Source organism: Dreissena polymorpha, chromosome 7 (assembly GCF_020536995.1).
Source record: "Dreissena polymorpha isolate Duluth1 chromosome 7, UMN_Dpol_1.0, whole genome shotgun sequence".
NCBI lineage: Eukaryota > Metazoa > Mollusca > Bivalvia > Myida > Dreissenidae > Dreissena > Dreissena polymorpha.
This window is the reverse complement of record NC_068361.1, coordinates 30,130,484-30,152,429: the sequence shown is the minus strand read 5'-3', so window position 1 is coordinate 30,152,429 and position 21,946 is coordinate 30,130,484.

The window sequence follows — 21,946 nt, the reverse complement described above, 5'->3', positions numbered from 1 at the left end:
AAGTTATATATATATATATATGCTTTTAGCAGCTATACAATATACATTTTTCATATGGAATTGCTCTCATATAATTGTTGTAGTCGTTTAAAATGAGAACACAATCGAAATTAAAATATAAAGAACGCGATTCTTACCATTAGATCTTTATACACATGTATTTGGTTTGTAAACATCAGTATTTTCTTAAAAGGTGTGTTGAACAATACATGCATTCATTTTAACAAGAGTGCCAAACTGTCACAAGATACGCCCGTTCGAAGGTTTTGGACACCATGCTCAATGCTTGAAATGCACTAGGTGACCTCAAGACCTAGTAATTGACCCGGCATGACCCATATTTGAACTTGACCTATATATCATTTAGATGTAACATTTGACTAAATTTGGTGAAGATCAGATGAAAACTACTTCAATTAGAGAGCGTACACCATGCTAAATGCTTGAAATGCACTAAGTAACCTCGTGACCTAGGTTTTGACCCGGCATGATCCATATTTGAACTTGACCTACATATCATTTAGACACAACTTCTGACCAAATTTGGTGAAGATCGGGTGAAAACTATTTGAATTAGAGAGAGAACACTGCTGTGGACGCCGCTCGACGCCCGCCGCCCGCCGCCTGCCGCCCGCCGCCCGCCGCACGCCAAAGGTAAAGCTATAATACGTCCCGTTTTTAAAAAAACGGGCGTATAATAAAAATGATGTGCTCCTCATTCATCTCGTAGGAAATCTATCATGGCGTTATTTTATTATATGGAGTGTGAATTAGAGAGCGGACACCATGCTTAAACCTTGAAATGCACTATTTGCCGTGACCTCGGTTTTGACCCGACATGACCCATAGTCAAACTTGACCTAGATATTGTCTAGACACAACTTCTGACCAAGTTTGGTGAAGATCGGATGAAAACTATTTGAATTAGAGAGAGGAAACTGCTGTGGACGTCCCGTTTTTAAAAAACGGGCGTATAATAAAAATGATGTGTTCCTCATTCATCTCGTACGAAATCTATCATGGCGTTATTTCATTATATGGAGTGTGAATTGAGTGTGTATCGATGTAAGTTAAGTACCGTTCTCGGACTGTGACCAAACCTACAATTCTGTACACGAGGAAATCTTGATTTCCGCACCATTGAACATGCATCACCTTCAAAACCTATAAAACCTGCTTATTCAATCACTCAACGATAATAAATACATTTATATTTTATATTTCATTACATTTTACGACAAACACACATTATTTATCATCTTACCATTTAGAATAAAAACAAGCACGTTTGTTTATGTGTCACGACAAGCAGGGTATTTTATCGACACAAAAGAACGGGCAAAATATAATGTATAAGTAACATTAAACAACATCAAGTACCATATATATTTACAAACCCAAATGAGAAGAAACAATTTGTTGTGTTTCTTCCGAAGCTCTCACGTATCGATCCTTAGCATAATCAGTTTTCCAACGCTTATACATTTTAAACAATTGATCAGCCACAGCGCTATTTGCAGCAGCAGTTGCTCCCAATGACTGAAATTAATGCAGACCGTAAACATAAGGATTAAGTCCAATATCACGAAGTTGGTCGTAGGTCGACGTTTCTCGTTCTCTACAGTAACTCATCTGCTTCGAGCCAACTAAAACGTCTTTATTCAATTTCTTACTATTGTTTATGTTCCTAACCAAAAAAACATTTTGAAGTATCTGGAATAGTTGCTGAAAAGATATATTTTTGCAAGTAGAAGACAGGACATAAATCTGTATTAGTTTTACAAATTATCAACTGTTCGCCATTGCACAATTTTACTCTTAAAACTATTAATCTAAGCACTATCCTAAAAAAACAATGTTATATCGCATCTTTTAAAGAAACCAATTCTCTAAATCTAAAAGAATGAACAATATACCAAACACATTGTGACAAATCTCAAACCCAATTAAGAATTTGAGTTTCCAATCTTTTTTAAATATCCTCAATAGTTATTGCAAGTTTTTGAACTGGTGGTTTTGAATTTGACTTTTCAATCCATTTTTAGCAAAAATAGCCAGATCAGAATCGTAAGGATCACAAATTCCCGCAATTATATGAGCCCATGAAATACCATTTAAAATCGCGTTAATTTATAAAGCAGACGGACATGAATTTTTAATTGTAGCCAAGAACAGACTGACACGATATTCTGTAGATGGCATAGGATTAAAGTCGTATTTTCTACACCATGCACTATATGCTTTGAAATAAGTATTATAGTGTTTGTAGGTGCTATCTGATTTATATGTTTTAACGAAATCCTCCAAAATTTATTTGCAACGTTTGCAATTCTGAGATATTCTCTGTTGATCCAGCGACCCATATTAAAGGAATATGTCAAATGTATTAATGATTTCCAATAAAAGAATACATTTATACTGTTTATTGACTTAATGTAATAAAAAAACGTTTTCCTCGCTTTTCCTTTTTGCAAGTTTTAAGTTGAATTACCTTTGCTCTCTTTTGTGCAAGTATTATAATTTTAAAATTATTCATTCTAACCATTGCTTTCATTTTTGCAAATATTATCCTTGAAAATAATTACGTCATTTGTTTTCTTTTTTGCAAATCTTCCATCCCTCGTGTACTGTACACGACTTCGTAAGCACCAGGTGCAAACGATACCTGTCAAATAAAACATTGACCAAACATGGCTTCTATACATACAAAACAACATCCAGTCAATCATACATACAAATAACCACACATGAACAATCTCAATATATATATATATATATATATATATATATATATATATATATATATATATATATATATATATATATATATATATATATATATATATACCATAACTTTTCCAGTTGAAAACATACATGTTACCAATTCACAAATCACATATCAATGCACATATAATATAGTGATATTAAAATAGCAAGAACTTAACTTGAAAAACGTCTTGAGCTTAAATCAGAGTGGCTGTTACTCATAAAAATAGTCTACCCTTTGTCGAACACAATAAAAAAACTTCACAAAGTGCTTTGTTTTATTGCCGGCCTCAAATAAGAAAGGCCAAAAGGCTAAACTAGGCCATTTGGGTACCACCAAAACGCCATGCACGCCCAATTCTAGAAGGTGCATACTTGTTTTTTTCGTACCAGATAAAAAGGTGGTACCAAACAATTCAAATCTGCACCCCAAAACTGGGTTTAGCAATCACCTGCTTCCGTTTCAAAACCATAGAATTTTGAATTATATCTCCAAGTCTTTTTTTATTTGTAAACGTAGCAAAGTGATCAATAGAAAATGGACTCTAGATGCCATTCAAATACTGAAAGAAATATCGTGAAACTTCCCATTCATCTGTATTGTTCATTGTACTTATAATGTCGGCAATGGAGTTTAATTCTCTGGGGACCCATGGTATTTCAAGTCCTATATTCATCTTCAAATAAATACTTAAATGCTTAGAGTTAGATGATATAACATAAGATCAGAACTTCTTACCTTTAACACCTGTAAAATGATTGAGAGTCAGAAAACCACTTTACAGCCCCCCCCCCTTAAAACATTTCATATGCCTGTAAAGCGAGAAATACTGCTTTAATTTTTCTTTAAGTAGAACTTTTATCGTCATCATCATTCGACCATATATCATGACAAATGAAACCTGGCCTATAAACAATGTAAGCCCCACAGGCTAACCCACTTGCATCACTGTAAACTTCGACACTTGTAAATGTACTAAGAGGTCTTGAGTGTATGCCATCTATGTGATTTAACCAACATCTTAATTTGGAAATACATAATCTATCTGGATAAGTGCTATAAATCTATCCCAAGCGATTTCGGAATTAAGAAATCTAGTCATTAACCTTGCTAAACTACCTATAATAGGTATCATAGAAACAATCTTCCTCGTACATCTAGCTCAATCCCTAGTCGAAACTATTGGCATGAAAGAAAATACCTTTAAAAGAGAATTTGTTAAATCCAGAATTTTCCTTTCGGAAATTTCGATAGAAAACACGTGCTTATCCCCGAATATTCCTACCCATTTTAGCCTCTGCACTAGTACCCATATTGACTTTTCCTCATTGATCACAAGTCAAGCTTCCTCTAATGTATTTCGAACACAATTTGCGTCTTTTGTTGTATTTGTCATAATATAATTAGTACCCCAATCATCATATAAAAACATAACAGTTTTTATGCAATTAAAACGCCAGTATTTTAAGATCTCCCTTAGACAATTTACAAAACAAAAGGGAGCACACGACAAACAAAACGGGACAACAGTATAAACATAGTATTGACCATTTTAAGAAATCCCAAATAGTTCTGCTGTGCAGAAAATATGTCTAAACGAAAATAACCTTTTGGCAAATCAAATTTGAAGCAAAAACAATTCGTATCAAATTAACAATTCCAGTTTTCGTGTATTCAAAAGTCATGTTTTCTTTCAAACTGTGTTTATTAACAAATCGTTAATCTAAAATCAACCGGCTTCATTCATGGATACACTAAATAGACTACCATCATCCGGTATGTCTATTGGTTCTACAATAAAGCTTTTATTTAACATATTCTGCACCGACTCGTAAACATAATCTATATTCTTTAAAGCGGATTGATTATTTCTAGATACACATTTGTCATTCGTCTAGGCATGACCTTTCACTGGAAACGGCTAATCCACTCGCACTCGGACCAAAAATGGCCCTGTGGTCAACAAGCGAAACGCATGGTGTTGGCGCCGGTTCTAAATGGATAGGGTCGACAAAACAGTTTGCGCTCCACCCCCATAGCCAATGGTCGAGTAGGGAAAAGAGGACAAACAAAAGGATCCTGCGCTGGTGGAGTCAGGAAAGTGGAAGCCGATGGTCGGTCAGCCAAACGATTTGAAACAGAACGTGCATTCAACGACTTAGAAGGACTAATTTATATTTAATTTTTTACAGCTCTAGCCTCGGTTTTGTTGTTTTTTTCTTCGTTACTGCCCGACCCTATAACTGGTTTTTCATTCAGCAACAGTGTCCAAGCCAACTGGGCAAGAATCAGCCAACCTGACAAGTTTATGCCTGTAAGTTAGCTTTTTCAAACCTTTTTTCGTCTTTTTTTAGCAAAGTCAAGACTATCACTGTCCATGCATTTTAGCCTAGAGCAAAGTTCAGTATTGAATACGAACTGATGTTTATACGAGGAACTCTTGAAAAAAGGCACCTTAATTTTATCAACAGTTTTATTGCTTGTAATTTCCCTTTTTATCGATGACAACTGAGAATCAAAGAAGCTTCTAAATAAGCCAAACACGTCAAACAATTATTCCCTATCCCCCGAGGACCTACCTTCTTGACCACTACCACGTGGTCGCTCCATGTTTCCATTTACTGTTTCAGCCTTGTCCCCGCCGGCGATGCGATCACGCCTCTCTTCCGTCTATATTTCACAAATGGCAAATGCGAAGACTGTACAAAAATAAATCAAATTTCACAATTAAATGTGGTTAAAAAGAAAAACAAGATCACCGCCTTGCGGGTGCAGACCGCTCATCTATTTTCTTTTTAAAGGTGAAGGGACTCTCATTTTCAATCACAAAGGAGGGAGGGGTGGAGTGAAGAGGGGTGCATTGTGTGGGGGTGTGGACATTTATTACATTATCTTCCAAAAATGCGAAACAAAGGAAAAAAATAATAATATCGGGGGGGGGGGGCACGGCAATGGTTTGGGTGGAGTCTATTGTGGTATGTCACGTAAGAGTCGTTTTGTCAAAGAAGTTATGGCAATTTTAGCAAAAATTAATGATTTGACCTTGACAGTCAAGGTCATTCAAAGGTCAAGGTAAAATTCAACTTGCCACGTACAGTAACCTCATGATAGCATTTAAGTATTTGAAGTTTGAAAGCAATAGCCTTTATACTTACGAAGTAAAGTGGATCGGAACACGAAATTTAACCATATATTCAAAGTTACTAAGTCAAAAAGGGCCATAATTCCTTAAAAATGACATCCAGAGTTATGCAACTTGTCCTTTTACTGTACCCTTATGATAGTTTGCGAGTGTTCCAAGTATGAAAGCAATATCTATGATACTTTAGGGGTAAAGTGCACCAAAACACCAAACTTAACCAAACTTTCAATTTTCTAAGTATAAAGGGCCCATAATTCCGTCCAAATGCCAGTCAGAGTTTCATAACTTTGCCTGCACAGTCCCCTTACAATAGTTACTAAGTGTTGCAAGTATGAAAGCAATAGCTTTGATACTGTAGGAATAAAGTGGACCTAAACACAAAACATAACCAAATTTTCAATTTTCTAAGTATAAAAAGGGCACATAATTCTGTTAAAATACCAGTCAGAGTTACATTACTTTGCCTGCACAGTCCCCTTATGATAGTTAGTAAGTGTTGCAAGTATCAAAGCAATAGCTTTGAAACTTAAGGAATAAAATGGACCTAAACACAAAACTTAACCAACATTTTCAATTTTCTAAGTATAAAAAGGGCACATAATTCTGTCAAAATGCACGCTAGAGTTATCTAACTTTGCCTGCCCAGTCCCCTCATGATAGTAAGTAAGTGTACTAAGTTTGAATGCAATAGCATTGATACTTTCTGAAAAAAGTGGACCTAAACGCAAAATTTAACCAAAATTTTCAATTTTCTTAGTATAAAAAGAGCACATAATTCAGTCAAAATGCACGCCAGAGTTATCTTACTTTGCCTGCCCAGTCCCCTTATGATAGTAAGTAAGTGTACCAAGTTTGAATGCAATAGCATTGATACTTTCTGAGAAAAGTGGACCTAAACGCAAAACTTAACCGGACGCCGACGCCGACGCCAAGGTGATGACAATAGCTCATAATTTTTTTTCAAAAAATAGATGAGCTTATAAAACGATTTCAATCACGTCAACGTTCTCCCCTGCTTGCCTGTCGAATGACCTAACCTACAAATCTGTCCACGAGTAAATCTTGATTTCCGCACCATTGAACATGCACCACCTTCAAAACCTGAATAACCAGTTTTTTCCATCGCACAACGATAACAAATACATGTATTACGCCCAACTCATAAACAATCAAAACTAAAAAAAACGGTAGAAATGATATGACCCTGAACTTATACTAAAATGTGCAAAGTGAATTTTCTACGCACTTTGCGAAAACAATGTTTTATTGTGTTACAGTAGAGTTAGCGACTGTGTTCCGCGATTAATCGCTTAACAAACGCTAAAAAATAAGTGTTTTTAACATATTTAATCGCTTAATAGATTTTCAGCGGTTATTAAGCGTTTTAAACAGATTTCATCGGTTTTAAAGCGTTTTCATCCGTTGAATTGCGCAACTACTTTTGTTGAGCGATTTTACGCGATTAATCGCTACGCATGCGCATTTGTCCATACCGCTGAAAAGCGCTGAATGGGCGGAGCCTAACAGAGTTAGGTGTGTCATACAATATTTATTTATAGATCCTTGCTTATCCGTGTGTTATCCATTTTCAGTTTGAACGTTATAATTATTTTTTACTTGTATTGTGTATCAAACTAAAGTATATGTTATTTAAGAAATATCATCTCTTATTGCAAATCCTAACACAAATACTGAAAAAAATATCTGTAGGATACTGTTTGTGGGATAAACATAATTCAATATTAAATGAAGGGATTGACGTGAAACACGATCACACTTTTATTGTCCGACCTAATTCTCGTGTTTGATAACGAAGAAATGTGTCGTAATTAATTATCGATAGAAACAGTATTTTTCAAATAAAATATTTTCAGAATACCTTTACAGTGAGCGTGCAGATTGAGAGAAAAAGCAGAAGTGTCGTGTTTTTTGTTTTGTTGTTTTTTATTCTATGAGAGCCGTAATGTTTGTTTATATAGTATATAAGTACATTATAATGACATGAGAATTCATTAAAATGTTAGTCAGTGATAATTCTAACCACACAAATATTGTTTTAAAACGGCAACCTATTTTCGCGCATTGTGGGAGGATCGTCGTTTAATTAAAACGCGTTAAACAATAAAAATCATCTTGTCTTAAAACCACATCCTCAGTGAAGCACAATTGTGTCGGGATATGTTTTTTGTGAAATTTATATACAAAAACATACAGTACAATAGTTACTAAGTGTTGCAAGTATGAAAGCAATAGCTTTGATACTGTAGGAATAAAGTGGACCTAAACACAAAACATAACCAAATTTTCAATTTTCTAAGTATAAAAGGGCACATAATTCTGTTAAAATGCCAGTCAGAGTTACCTTACTTTGCCTGCACAGTCCCCTTATGATAGTTAGTAAGTGTTGCAAGTATCAAAGCAATAGCTTTGAAACTTAAGGAATAAAATGGACCTAAACACAAAACTTAACCAACATTTTCAATTTTCTAAGTATAAAAAGGGCACATAATTCTGTCAAAATGCACGCTAGAGTTATCTAACTTTGCCTGCTCAGTCCCCTCATGATAGTAAGTAAGTGTACCAAGTTTGAATGCAATAGCATTGATACTTTCTGAAAAAGTGGACCTAAACGCAAAATTTAACCAAAATTTTCAATTTTCTTAGTATAAAAAGGGCACATAATTCAGTCAAAATGCACGCCAGAGTTATCTAACTTTGCCTGCCCAGTCCCCTCATGATAGTAAGTAAGTGTACCAAGTTTGAATGCAATAGCATTGATACTTTCTGAGAAAAGTGGACCTAAACGCAAAACTTAACCGGACGCCGACGCCGACGCCAAGGTGATGACAATAGCTCATAATTTTTTTTCAAAAAATAGATGAGCTAATAAAACGATTTCAATCACGTCAACGTTCTCCCCTGCTTGCCTGTCGAATGACCTAACCTACAAATCTGTCCACGAGGAAATCTTGATTTCCGCACCATTGAACATGCACCACCTTCAAAACCTGAATAACCAGTTTTTTCCATCGCACAACGATAACAAATACATGTATTACGCCCAACTCATAAACAATCAAAACTAAAAAAACCGGTAGAAATGATATGACCCTGAACGTATACTAAAATGTGCAAAGTGAATTTTCTACGCACTTTGCGAAAACAATGTTTTATTGTGTTACAGTAGAGTTAGCGACTGTGTTCCGCGATTAATCGCTTAACAAACGCTAAAAAAATAAGTGTTTTTAACATATTTAATCGCTTAATAGATTTTCAGCGGTTATTAAGCGTTTTTAACAGATTTCATCGGTTTTAAAGCGTTTTCATCCGTTGAATTGCGCAACTACTTTTGTTGAGCGATTTTACGCGATTAATCGCTACGCATGCGCATTTGTCCATACCGCTGAAAAGCGCTGAATGGGCGGAGCCTAACATAGTTAGGTGTGTCATACAATATTTATTTATAGATCCTTGCTTATCCGTGTGTTATCCATTTTCAGTTTGAACGTTATAATTATTTTTTACTTGTATTGTGTATCAAACTAAAGTATATGTTATTTAAGAAATATCATCTCTTATTGCAAATCCTAACACAAATACTGAAAAAAATATCTGTAGGATACTGTTTGTGGGATAAACATAATTCAATATTAAATGAAGGGATTGACGTGAAACACGATCACACTTTTATTGTCCGACCTAATTCTCGTGTTTGATAACGAAGAAATGTGTCGTAATTAATTATCGATAGAAACAGTATTTTTCAAATAAAATATTTTCAGAATACCTTTACAGTGAGCGTGCAGATTGAGAGAAAAAGCGGAAGTGTCGTGTTTTTTGTTTTGTTGTTTTTTATTCTATGAGAGCCGTAATGTTTGTTTATATAGTATATAAGTACATTATAATGACATGAGAATTCATTAAAATGTTAGTCAGTGATAATTCTAACCACACAAATATTGTTTTAAAACGGCAACCTATTTTCGCGCATTGTGGGAGGATCGTCGTTTAATTAAAACGCGTTAAACAATAAAAATCATCTTGTCTTAAAACCACATCCTCAGTGAAGCACAATTGTGTCGGGATATGTTTTTTGTGAAATTTATATACAAAAACATACAGTACAACCACTCCTGTCAAAAATTTAATAAACGAAAACAACTCACAGACAGCTTACAGAGTCAGTAATGCAGTCATGGAGATGTTTAGTTTTAAAAAGTAAACTTTTCAACTTATATATTAATCCGTAATAACCAATCAATTAATAATCAATTATTTAAAATGATTCAAATAGAAACAGAAGTAATCAGTAACAGTAACACTTATAACGTTTACAATCGGTATTTTTCGCGCATGAGCAGTCACTGGTTGGCAAAAGCGCTGGTTACTGATATGGACAATATTTGCAATAAGTCAGGTAAGTCATGTTTTTATTTTTAAAAAATAACCCAGAACTTCTAAAATGGATATTAAAACACGATTAATGAATTGAGAACTATATCACACAACACCAATATCGGCATTGGAATAGATTGTATTGTTATTTATTTTTTGGGCGGGGGGGGGGTAATAATTAGCGTAAATGATCCAATTATATTAAATGTTATTGATCTGATCATCACATAATAGTTCGTGTTTATTGTTTTATTATATTTTTATCAGTTATAAGGTTATTAATAGAAGCAAAGTTAATCTGCATTATTTTAAGAGTAATACAAACTCAGCACGACTAAGGTCTTGATTTCCATTATACCTGTTATTAGAATTTGACGAGTGATATGTTATCTTAATGACGGTATCTACACATGTGCAGACATATGGTGACATCAATTAGCGCTTTTAATCCACACTTGGAGATCAAAAGATAAGTTAGGGGAATTGAATGTATACCATTTCCAACGCGGAAATGTGGTCTTGACAAGTGCGAGTGTAAGCTTCAATGTTTAGAATTACCGAAATCCCCCTTAAACAACATTAATTTATTTCAGAACTTTTAATGACATATAAGCATTATTAAGTGAGGATTATTTCACGTGTATATGAACAACAATATGGAATGGTACCCACTTTGCGTAACTTAACGAAATCCACTTTTATACGTTAGAACATCGGGATTTCGGTACCCACTCGGCGTCGAGAGAGTGTAAAATCTAAACGAAATGCCAGGTATACAGCGCTTTTTCGTGTACAAACTATGTGGGGAAAATGTGTCGTTAATATTTTAGTACATAACATGTGTACATACCAGTGAAGACGTGTTAATTATCACGTAGTTACATGCTAGATTTCGGTAAACGCGCACGCGTTTGAAAGCGTGTTTAGCGTACCGAAATACCGGTTATAGATAGCTAATATTATTTTAACTAATAATTTATGCATTTCCATTATACCTTAATGACACAATCCCCTTTAACCAGTGTTATAGGGGATTAAAAAGTACATAAAAAATCACCCGCAATATCGCGTAATCTGTAGGCAAAGAAGACACTTTGATATTTTCTAACCGCTTATGCCTCACTTACAGATAATCCGATCGCCGGCCGATGTGTCCGATCTACAGGCATCGGGAAGACTGGACACGTCGGAGCCGTCCGCCGTCCGATGATTGACAAAGTTTAAAACCTCAGTCACAAAAAGACGCCGATCACCGTCCGATCAGCGGCCGACGTTTTTATCCGCTCATCGTGCTGGCGCCGGCCAATGATCGCACGCACATCGGATAATTTTGTAGCACCGGGCGGCGTCTGGAATAATTTTTTTATATCATAGTTTGTTTTACCCGACATCGGGCCCGGGAAGGAATCGAGTTGAGATCGAAAAAAGATCGGTCGATCAACGAACGGTTATCGCCCGGCGTGCGCCTGACATCGGATTCATTGTACGTGCATCATCACGAGCATCGTCCGGCGTCCGGTGAGCATCGTGCGGAGGCCCTCCGGCAATCAAGAGGTCGCCGGCCGATGTATATGCCTCTGGAAAATACCTCTACTTTTGCCGATACACGTTCAATAAATCCGATGTCGGGCGATCGCCGGGCGATACCCGTGCGTTGATCGTCCGATCTTGTTTCGATCTCAACTCGATTCCTTCCCGGGCAAGACGTCGGGTAAAATTTTAAGTGAGACTTAAAATTAATCCAGACGCCGCCCGATGCTACAAATTGTGCCGGTTTCCGTGCGATCATCGGCCATTTAACATTAAATGTTATTGATCTGATCATCACATAATAGTTCGTGTTTATTGTTTTATTATATTTTTATCAGTTATAAGGTTATTAATAGAAGCTAAGTTAATCTGCATTATTTTAAGAGTAATACAAACTCAGCACGACTAAGGTCTTGATTTCCATTATACCTGTTATTAGAATTTGACGAGTGATATATTATCTTAATGACGGTATCTACACATGTGCAGACATATGGTGACATCAATTAGCGCTTTTAATCCACACTTGGAGATCAAAAGATAAGTTAGGGGAATTGAATGTATACCATTTCCAACGCGGAAATGTGGTCTTGACAAGAACGAGTGTAAGCTTCAATGTTTAGAATTACCGAAATCCCCCTTAAACAACATTAATTTATTTCAGAACTTTTAATGACATATAAGCACTATTAAGTGAGGATTAGGTCACGTGTATATGAACAACAATATGGAATGGTACCCACTTTGCGTAACTTAACGAAATCCACTTTTATACGTTAGAACATCGGGATTTCGGTACCCACTCGGCGTCGAGAGAGTGTAAAATCTAAACGAAATGCCAGGTATACAGCGCTTTTTCGTGTTCAAACTATGTGGGGAAAAATGTGTCGTTAATATTTTAGTACATAACATGTGTACATACCAGTGAAGACGTGTTAATTTTCACGTTGTTACATGCTAGAATTCGGTAAACGCGCACGCGTTTGAAAGCGTGTTTAGCGTACCGAAATACCGGTAATAGATAGCTAATATTATTTTAACTAATAATTTATGCATTTCCATTATACCTTAATGACACAATCCCCTTTAACCAGTGTTATAGGGGATTAAAAAGTCCATAAAAATCACCCGCAATATCGCGTAATCTGTAGGCAAAGAAGACACTTTGATATTTTCTAACCGCTTATGCCTCACTTACAGATAATCCGATCGCCGGCCGATGTGTCCGATCTACAGGCATCGGGAAGACTGGACACGTCGGAGCCGTCCGCCGTCCGATGATTGACAAAGTTTAAAACCTCAGTCACAAAAAGACGCCGATCACCGTCCGATCAGCGGCCGACGTTTTTATCCGCTCATCGTGCTGGCGCCGGCCGATGATCGCACGCACATCGGATAATTTTGTAGCACCGGGCGGCGTCTGGAATATTTTTTTATATCATAGTTTGTTTTACCCGACATCGGGCCCGGGAAGGAATCGAGTTGAGATCGAAAAAAGATCGGACGATCAACGAACGGTTATCGCCCGGCGTGCGCCTGACATCGGATTCATTGTACGTGCATCATCACGAGCATCGTCCGGCGTCCGTTGAGCATCGTGCGGAGGCCCTCCGGCAATCAAGCGGTCGCCGGCCGATGTATATGCCTCTGGGAAATACCTCTACTTTTGCCGATACACGTTCAATAAATCCGATGTCGGGCGATCGCCGGGCGATACCCGTGCGTTGATCGTCCGATCTTGTTTCGATCTCAACTCGATTCCTTCCCGGGCAAGACGTCGGGTAAAATTTTAAGTGAGACTTAAAATTAATCCAGACGCCGCCCGATGCTACAAATTGTGCCGGTTTCCGTGCGATCATCGGCCGGTCGCCAGCCCGATTAGCGGAAAAATACGTCGGCCGCTGATCGGAAGGTGATCGTTGTCTATCTGTGACTTAGGCATAAGCCACGTGATTAAGTGTCCAGGCGTGATGTCAATTGGATTTACATTCATGAATGATGTAATTTATTGCTTAATGGTTGAGTTCATTAAAATTAACGGGACGTGTTACACCGTCATTGTGGTTTGATTTTTCATTTAGAAAACGCGCTGAAAACAAACGCATAAACGTGTGATTAGATCCAAAGCAGTATCAGTTAAATCTACGAACACACGCAGTTTGAATATACGCGTACATGTACTGGATATCGAAATCAGGATATATGAAGAACATCATTTTTTTAAAGATATTTCTTGCTATCATTACCGTCGTTTCATTAAAAATATAGTCTAATATTAAAATCTATATAATGATTAAATAACTCGTGTACTTTGAATACACTATTACGAAATGATAAACTTTATACACTATGTAAGAGTCTTTATGGTATGAGATCAAGTAAAATAAAATCATGTTTCTGCGGCAATTGCGACTGACTTCAATAAAATTATAGCGCGCTCGTTAAAAGGCAGACGATAAAACGCCGACCGTATAGATAATGTTGTGTATATATAGATAGAAAAATATAATTTGTATTTTCACTTTTTATAAAATGGCACGTTTGCAAGATCTTAACTTTATCTTCTTTAACGACATTTTTATTATGTTTTGCGTTTAAAACATATGGGCGTTATTTAGTTATCAAATGTTCATAAATGAATCAATAGTCTGTTAATTTGTAAATCAATGATTAAATTTGTGTTGTGTAACAAATAATATACGTTAAACCAACACATTTGTTGCTAATATTAAAGTGAGCTAATATTTCCTTTGTACAGTGTGATTTCTTTGCGCTTTATTAAATTGAATTAAATCATTAAACATTGATCAGTTGCCCTAAACTTGTAAATCTTATATTTAATAAACAATGTAAGCATATTGTATCGATCTTGATAGTTTTGAGGAAAAACATTGAAAGCTGTTTACAAGTACGCGTTTAATAATGCTTCTTTTTTGTAGAAAAGAAGTATTAAATTTAGAAAAAATCTGAAAATATATGTGCCTCTCTCTCTCTGTCTTTATTTGCAATGGCACGTTTTTCAAATCTTATTTTATTGAATATAGCTTCTTCAACGAATTATTCGCGTTTACAACATCTGGACCTTGTTTAAAATTGATATTTCACCGAATCCAACAAATGTTATGTTTATTTTATGCTTACAAATGATTATTTTGGTATTTTTCCCCAAAATATATTTCCGGTAAAACAATTAAATTTTTCAATTATTTTCACTGTTAATTGTACGGTTTTAAACGGTGAATTATCAGTTTAAATTCACTGATATTTTTTGATAAACCACCAGAAAGCATAAAGCAACATTGATCAGTTCCCTTACACATGCAGATCGGATTATATTAACAATATTAGCATATATTGTCGATCTTACCGATAGTTTTTAAACAAAAAATATTTAAACGGGTAAAAGTTTACAAGTCCGTGCATAATATTATACGGATGTAATGATTCGTTGTTTGTGTCTGAGACCTCTATGCTTGTGTGGAAATGAGGTATATATTTAAAAATAGAAAATATATATGTATGTCTTAGTGTTTATATAGTGTTGCCGGCCTAGCTACGCGCAATTTGCATACTTTGGGTTCGACGACAAACTATCGAATCAATCGAGGTTTAAAGTTTTAATAGATCGATAAAGGTATCTGAAATAGAAACAATTAATACATGCAATTAGGTAATTAGGTAATTATGCAATCAAGATAATATATGTATGCATTCAAATGAAATACACATTAATAATGACTAGCGTTGCATGGCGGTGTGAATATTACTCGCAATAAGTTATTTTAATAAATAACTAATAAACACAACCGTAACCGTCAGATGTCTTAAATAACAATACAAACAATTGACAGATAAAATAAATAAAAGATTCAAATAAGTTACCTGCAGGAATATAAAATGTCCTACACAAATAATATAATGTTTCAATCAAAGATTGAATGGATGTCTGAAGCAACCTTCAGCAAACAACTGAATAAAGGAGGGAAAGTGTATGATTGGTTGTTACGTGCACGTGCTAAATTAGGTTAAATTCAACTATATGTTAACTATAAAATAACTAAGACTACAGACTTTATATCAGAGCTACCTAAAACTACTCGACATGAATAACGAATAACTTACTAACGATAAATATGAATTTATACCCTGTGACATATTCCCCTTGCTTTAGAAATGTCGTCCCGACATTAATTTATATATGTTCTATAAATTTATAGAACTCGCGGTGATAAAACATATACGTTCATCAAGTTACTACTTCCAAAGTTTGCAATAACACAAACACATGGTATCAATCATAAGTTTTATTATAAAACATTCAAGTACAATAACTTGCACATTTTTTTTCGTAATAACACAAACAAATGGTACGTATCCATCATAAATTTTATTATACAAACATTTAAGTACAATATATGGCAATTTTTATAAAGACACATATTTACATCATTTTTTAAAATAACTCTATAACTTATGCCACACTTCTGTCTATAAGCAAACACTTCACATTATCATATCACTGTTAGTCTTTACCGTTCATATATTACACGAACCCGCAACGTAGAAGTTCGGCGCTTTACGTTGGCGGGTCGAGCGACGTATGGGTACACTACCGTCGTCATAGTTGTCACTAATTACACACTAGTTTGGAATGAATTGTTTTGTGTTGTAAAGTGCAAAGAATATTGTGAAGAGAAGTGAATTAAAGAGAAGACTTTGATATCTGCATATGGTTCGGATCAATATCATAACTTAGTGCTTAGTGTGAAATTGGTGTGAGTGTGAATATAACTATTTGAAAATAGATTCTGATAGAAAATTAAGGAGACAAAGAAGGGAGAAACATAAAGAACAACAAACATTAAAGGAACAAGAGTTGAACAGTCAAAAGGACATTGAAATGCTGAATAAAATAAAGGAACGAGACTCAAAGATTCGTGAAATTCAGCGACAAAGAGATGAATTGATAAAGATGAGAATAGAAAACAAAACAGCCCAACATGGCGATGTGAATGATGTAAATGATGTTAAGCATAAACAATTAAGAAGAGAAACTGTTGGAGAAAGATTACAGCACAACTGTAAAGAAATGGAACATGAAAGGAGGACTGAACTTGACCATGATTATGATGTTGATGGTGCTGTTGGATTAACTGTTGGATTAAAAACTGATGATTACCATGGCAACGATTATGAAAGTGACATGGATTCAATAGATGAGGAACTTAGTTGGTTGACTAAGAAGATGGAGGAAACATTCCAGATACATGCTGATTCTGAGGACAGAATTTTAAAAGAGGGGGTGCGGTGCAGTACTGAAACACTCACACCATCTGAATGTCACGAATGTGAACATGACCACAAAAGTGACATTGATGAAATTACAAGTGATGAAGATGATGATGAAAAAGCACTTAAAGCTGAAATAAAAGCAATGAAGCTTCAACAGATGAAATTAAAAGAGGAACTTCATCTGAAAGAGAAAGCAAACAGATTCAAGGAACAAGAATTATTGAAAGAAACAAGTCGTAAACAGAAAGAAGAAAGAATAAGGAAATTGAAACGAACAAAACAAGAATTGCAAGAAGATATTATGGAGACACGGAGCACAATTACGTCATTAAACGAGGCATTGGAACATGAAGATATACATCACCGACACAAACATAAAAGAAATACAGATCGAAGAGTGCTTCCTAATCCACCATTAATGTTGAAACCGAGTGTTCCTAAATTTTCGGACCCAACTCAATTTAGAGGATGGAAAATAGAAATCGAAAGTATGATTCGGCCAGAAATTTACCAGAAAGACATACTGAAACAGTGCGTAAGAAATGCGATATCTGGAGAACCTACAAAAGTTTTATCAACATTGAAAGCCACAGCAACCTTAGAAAACATTTTGTCAACGATGGAAAGTAATTTCGGTGATGTAAAAAGCGGACAAAGTATAATGGAAGAATTTTATCAAGCCAGACAAAATAAAGACGAAGACATAACATCATGGGGTATACGAATTGAAGAAATGATTTAAAGAGCTTTAGAAAAGGGCGAAATACAAGAAAACAAGAAGGATGAAATACTGAGAACAAAGTATTGGAAATACTTGAGAAACTCTGAATTAAAGAATGCCACTAGAGTGTTCTTTGAAATCTCTCTCACATTTGAAGAGTTACGGAAACGAGTGAGAAGAGAAGAACAGGAAATGACAGTATCACAAGAGAGAAAAGAACATACCAAACAGATCAATACAATGCAACTAGATCAACAATTTAGAATATTGAATGATCTAACAGAGAAATTACAAAGTATGCAAAAACAACTAGATGTATTAACACAGGAGAAAGTAGCAAGGAAGGACAATAGAAGTGAAAATGTGACAAGAGATTACAAGAGATATGATAATAGACCACAATCCGGAAATAGGAGAACGTTTTCACGAGGCAGAAGTTACTCCGGAAACAGAGGACCATACAGAGGAAGGCGACCTTTTCCGCAAGATGTTTATCATAGAGACAGCAACTCTCAACATCATTTAAACGGGAATCAGCTCTTATTGATGGGGTCAATGAGGGCTGTGAAGATACCACTATCCCCAAACAGAAACCAGTGGAAAACATTTTTAGTAGAATGGTAGGCGATGCTATCCTATCTACTATTACCATTAACGGAAAAGAGACAACCGCGCTTATTGACAGTGGGTCGCAGGTCAGTGTTGTAACTGAAACGTTTTACAACAGAATGGCGCCAAAACCAGAACTGATGTCGCTATATGAATTTGATCTTGAATTGAAAGCAGCTAATGGCACCCGTATTCCATATTCTGGATATATTCAGGCAACAATTGGAAGTAACATTTTGGACATGAACATAGAGACAATTCTTCTTGTTGCGCCTGTTAGCGAAAGTCATGATAGTGCTCATGTCATAATTGGCACAAATATAATCAGATATATGAAAGACTTGTACAGTGATGAATGCCCGGACGATAAATGGAAAGCAGCTTTTCTGGCAAGAACTGTGTGAATTACAGGAAGCAAAAGTTCTGCGTGAAGCTCCAATACTGCAACCATCAAGCGCAACCATATCAACTGTCAATACTGAAACAGAAAACAAAACAAAACTAGAGGACATGAAAAATGAATATAATGTTGATCTCGACGGAACTGATTTAAGTCCGGATCAAAAGCAAGAGGTATACAAGTTGTTTAGAAAATGGGATACAGTGTTTCCAAAATCAAAATTTGACATCGGACACACAACCGCAGTTAAACACTCCATCAAACTGACAAATCCAGAACCTTTTAAAGAGCCTTTTCGATGAGTTCCCCCAGCTCTTTTCAATGAAGTCCGAGAACATCTCAAAGAAATGTTAGAAATGGGAGCTATACAAGAATCTCAAAGTCCATGGTCATCGAATTGTGTAATCGTCAGGAAAAAAGATGGAACCATACGATTTTGTATAGATTTTAGAAAACTAAATGCAAACACCAAGAAAGATAGTTATGCAATACCAAAAGTTGAGGACACACTTCATCTGTTAGCAGGATCACGGTACTTTTCACAGTTGGACTTGAAATGTGGATACTGGCAGGTGGAGTAAGAAGAAGAGGACAAGGAAAAGACAGCGTTTCAAGTGGGTGGACTAGGGTTTTATCAATGTAACCGCCTTCCATTCGGACTTTGCAAACCCCCGCAACCTTTCAAAGATTGATGGAACGCTGTATGGGCGATTTAAATCTTAGAGATTGCCTCATTTATTTGGATGACATCATTATTTTTTCCAAAGATGTCAATACCATGATTGCAAGGCTAGACCAAGTGTTCTGTCGTTTGGCTGAATATAACCTCAAGATCAAACCATCAAAATGTGAATTCTTCAGGACAAGAACCACTTACCTTGGCCATGATGTATCAGCAGATGGCATAGAAGCAGATCCGGTCAAAATAGAAGCAGTAAAAAATTGGCCAACCCCAAAGTCTGTGAAACAAGTACGCCAATTTCTCGGCTTTGTTGGCTATTATCGACGATTCATTAAAGGGTTTGCTTCCATTGCAAGGCCATTAAATAACCTGCTGATAGGCCATCCGACTAAACGTACAACACAAAGAAACAACTGAATAAAGGAGGGAAAGTGTATGATTGGTTGTTACGTGCACGTGCTAAATTAGTATAAATTCAACTATATGTTAACTTTAAAATAACTAAGACTACAGACTTTATATCAGAGCTACCTAAAACTACTCGACATGAATAACGAATAACTTACTAACGATAAATATGAATGTATACCCTGTGACAATAGATTTTTTAACGACGCTGTGTGATTTCTTTGCCTCAAGAGTATTAATTTATGAAATACTAAATATTACAAATACTGCGATAATTGATGGCAATTAATTAACTAATTAACTAAGGACCTTTTTCCAGTACATCTGTTTTTATTGATTAACCCTGATAATGGTCGCTGCACTGTGACCACAGCAGGGTGTCAATAAACAGAGAAATAATACAATAATGTGAAGGCCTTTGTAAAGGCCTACTTTACTTCATTTTCGGACCCAACGCGTGTGCTATACCCATGTTTATTGACACCCTGATGTGGTCACAGTGCAGCGACCAATATCAGGGGTGATCATTAAAAACAGATGCACTTAATAAATTAATACTTTTGCTGTAATTTACGGAAGAGGATGGTGACCATACATTAATTCATATATAATATATGTATACGAACAATAAATGCATTTGTAAAATATGTAACACAATCTTCAGGAATTGTTTATACATCTATTTTCTGATTTAACTCTTCGTTTTCCTTCTTTGGCCATATTGTGTTTATTTTCCAAAGATCTCTATATGGTCTGCGTTCTCGCATACGATATATTCATGGAAGAAAAACTCAGATGCAAAGAAATCACAGCGTCGTGAAATAAGCACGAACATAATAACTCATATCAACTGTAGCAAATAGTTTTTGTCTGTTTTACAAGTATTTTTTTTAAACAACGAAAATAATAATTTATTTGCCATTTACTTGCAAACTAACATACTTATGATTCATTCATGAAAATATTTGCTAATTAAAAAAGGCCCATATGTTTTAAACGCAAAATAATGTATATTTTGTAAAGAATACATATTTAAGATTTGAGAAACGTGCAATTTTATATAAACACTAAGAAATACACGCCATATTCACACAAACACGAATCAATACACCCCTATTAGATTAAAACAGAATTGTAAACGTGTACCCGTTTTAAATAAAAAATTCAAAACTCTCGATAGGATCGATTATACATACTAATACTGTTACTAAAATATAAGATTTACACATGTGCGGCAACTGATTAGTGTTAAATTAATGATTTAAATGCATTTAATAAAACGCAAAGAATTACACCGCGCCGTGAAATTAGCAAGCGAAATAATAAATCACATTAAGCAAATATTTTTTTGTTTGTTTAACGTGTTTTAGTTGTAACACAGCAAATGAAATTATTTTTTGCAAATGAACAGACAAACGATTCACTTATCAAAATTAAGCCCAGTTGTTGTAAACGCAACTTAATGAATATTTCGTTAAAGCGTATATATTTAAGATTCCACAATCGTGCCATTTCATATTGAAAATATTCTGAATAAGTTAAAGAACGCTATACCGTACTATAATTCATCCCAGGAAACCGTCCCGGACGGTTTCCTAAACTGTATCGGACGGTTTTTTATCCACTAAATAAATCGCCCGGTACGGTTAACAGGCGCACGAGCGGTTCAAAATTATGTAACTGTCCAATACATTGTAGTTAACCGTCCCGTTACTAAAATCATTGTAATATAACATGTTTACAAGGTCAGCCTTTAAAAAAATATATAGAAAGATACAGGATATCTATACTATACGAGTGATGATGATGATGATGATGACGACGACGACGACGATGATGATGAAAACGATGATGATGATGATGATGATGATGATGATGATGATGATGATGATGATGATGATGATGATGATGATGATGATGATGATGATGATGATGACGGCGGCGACTACAACGACGACGACGATGATGATGATGATGATGCAGTTGATGATGATTAAAAG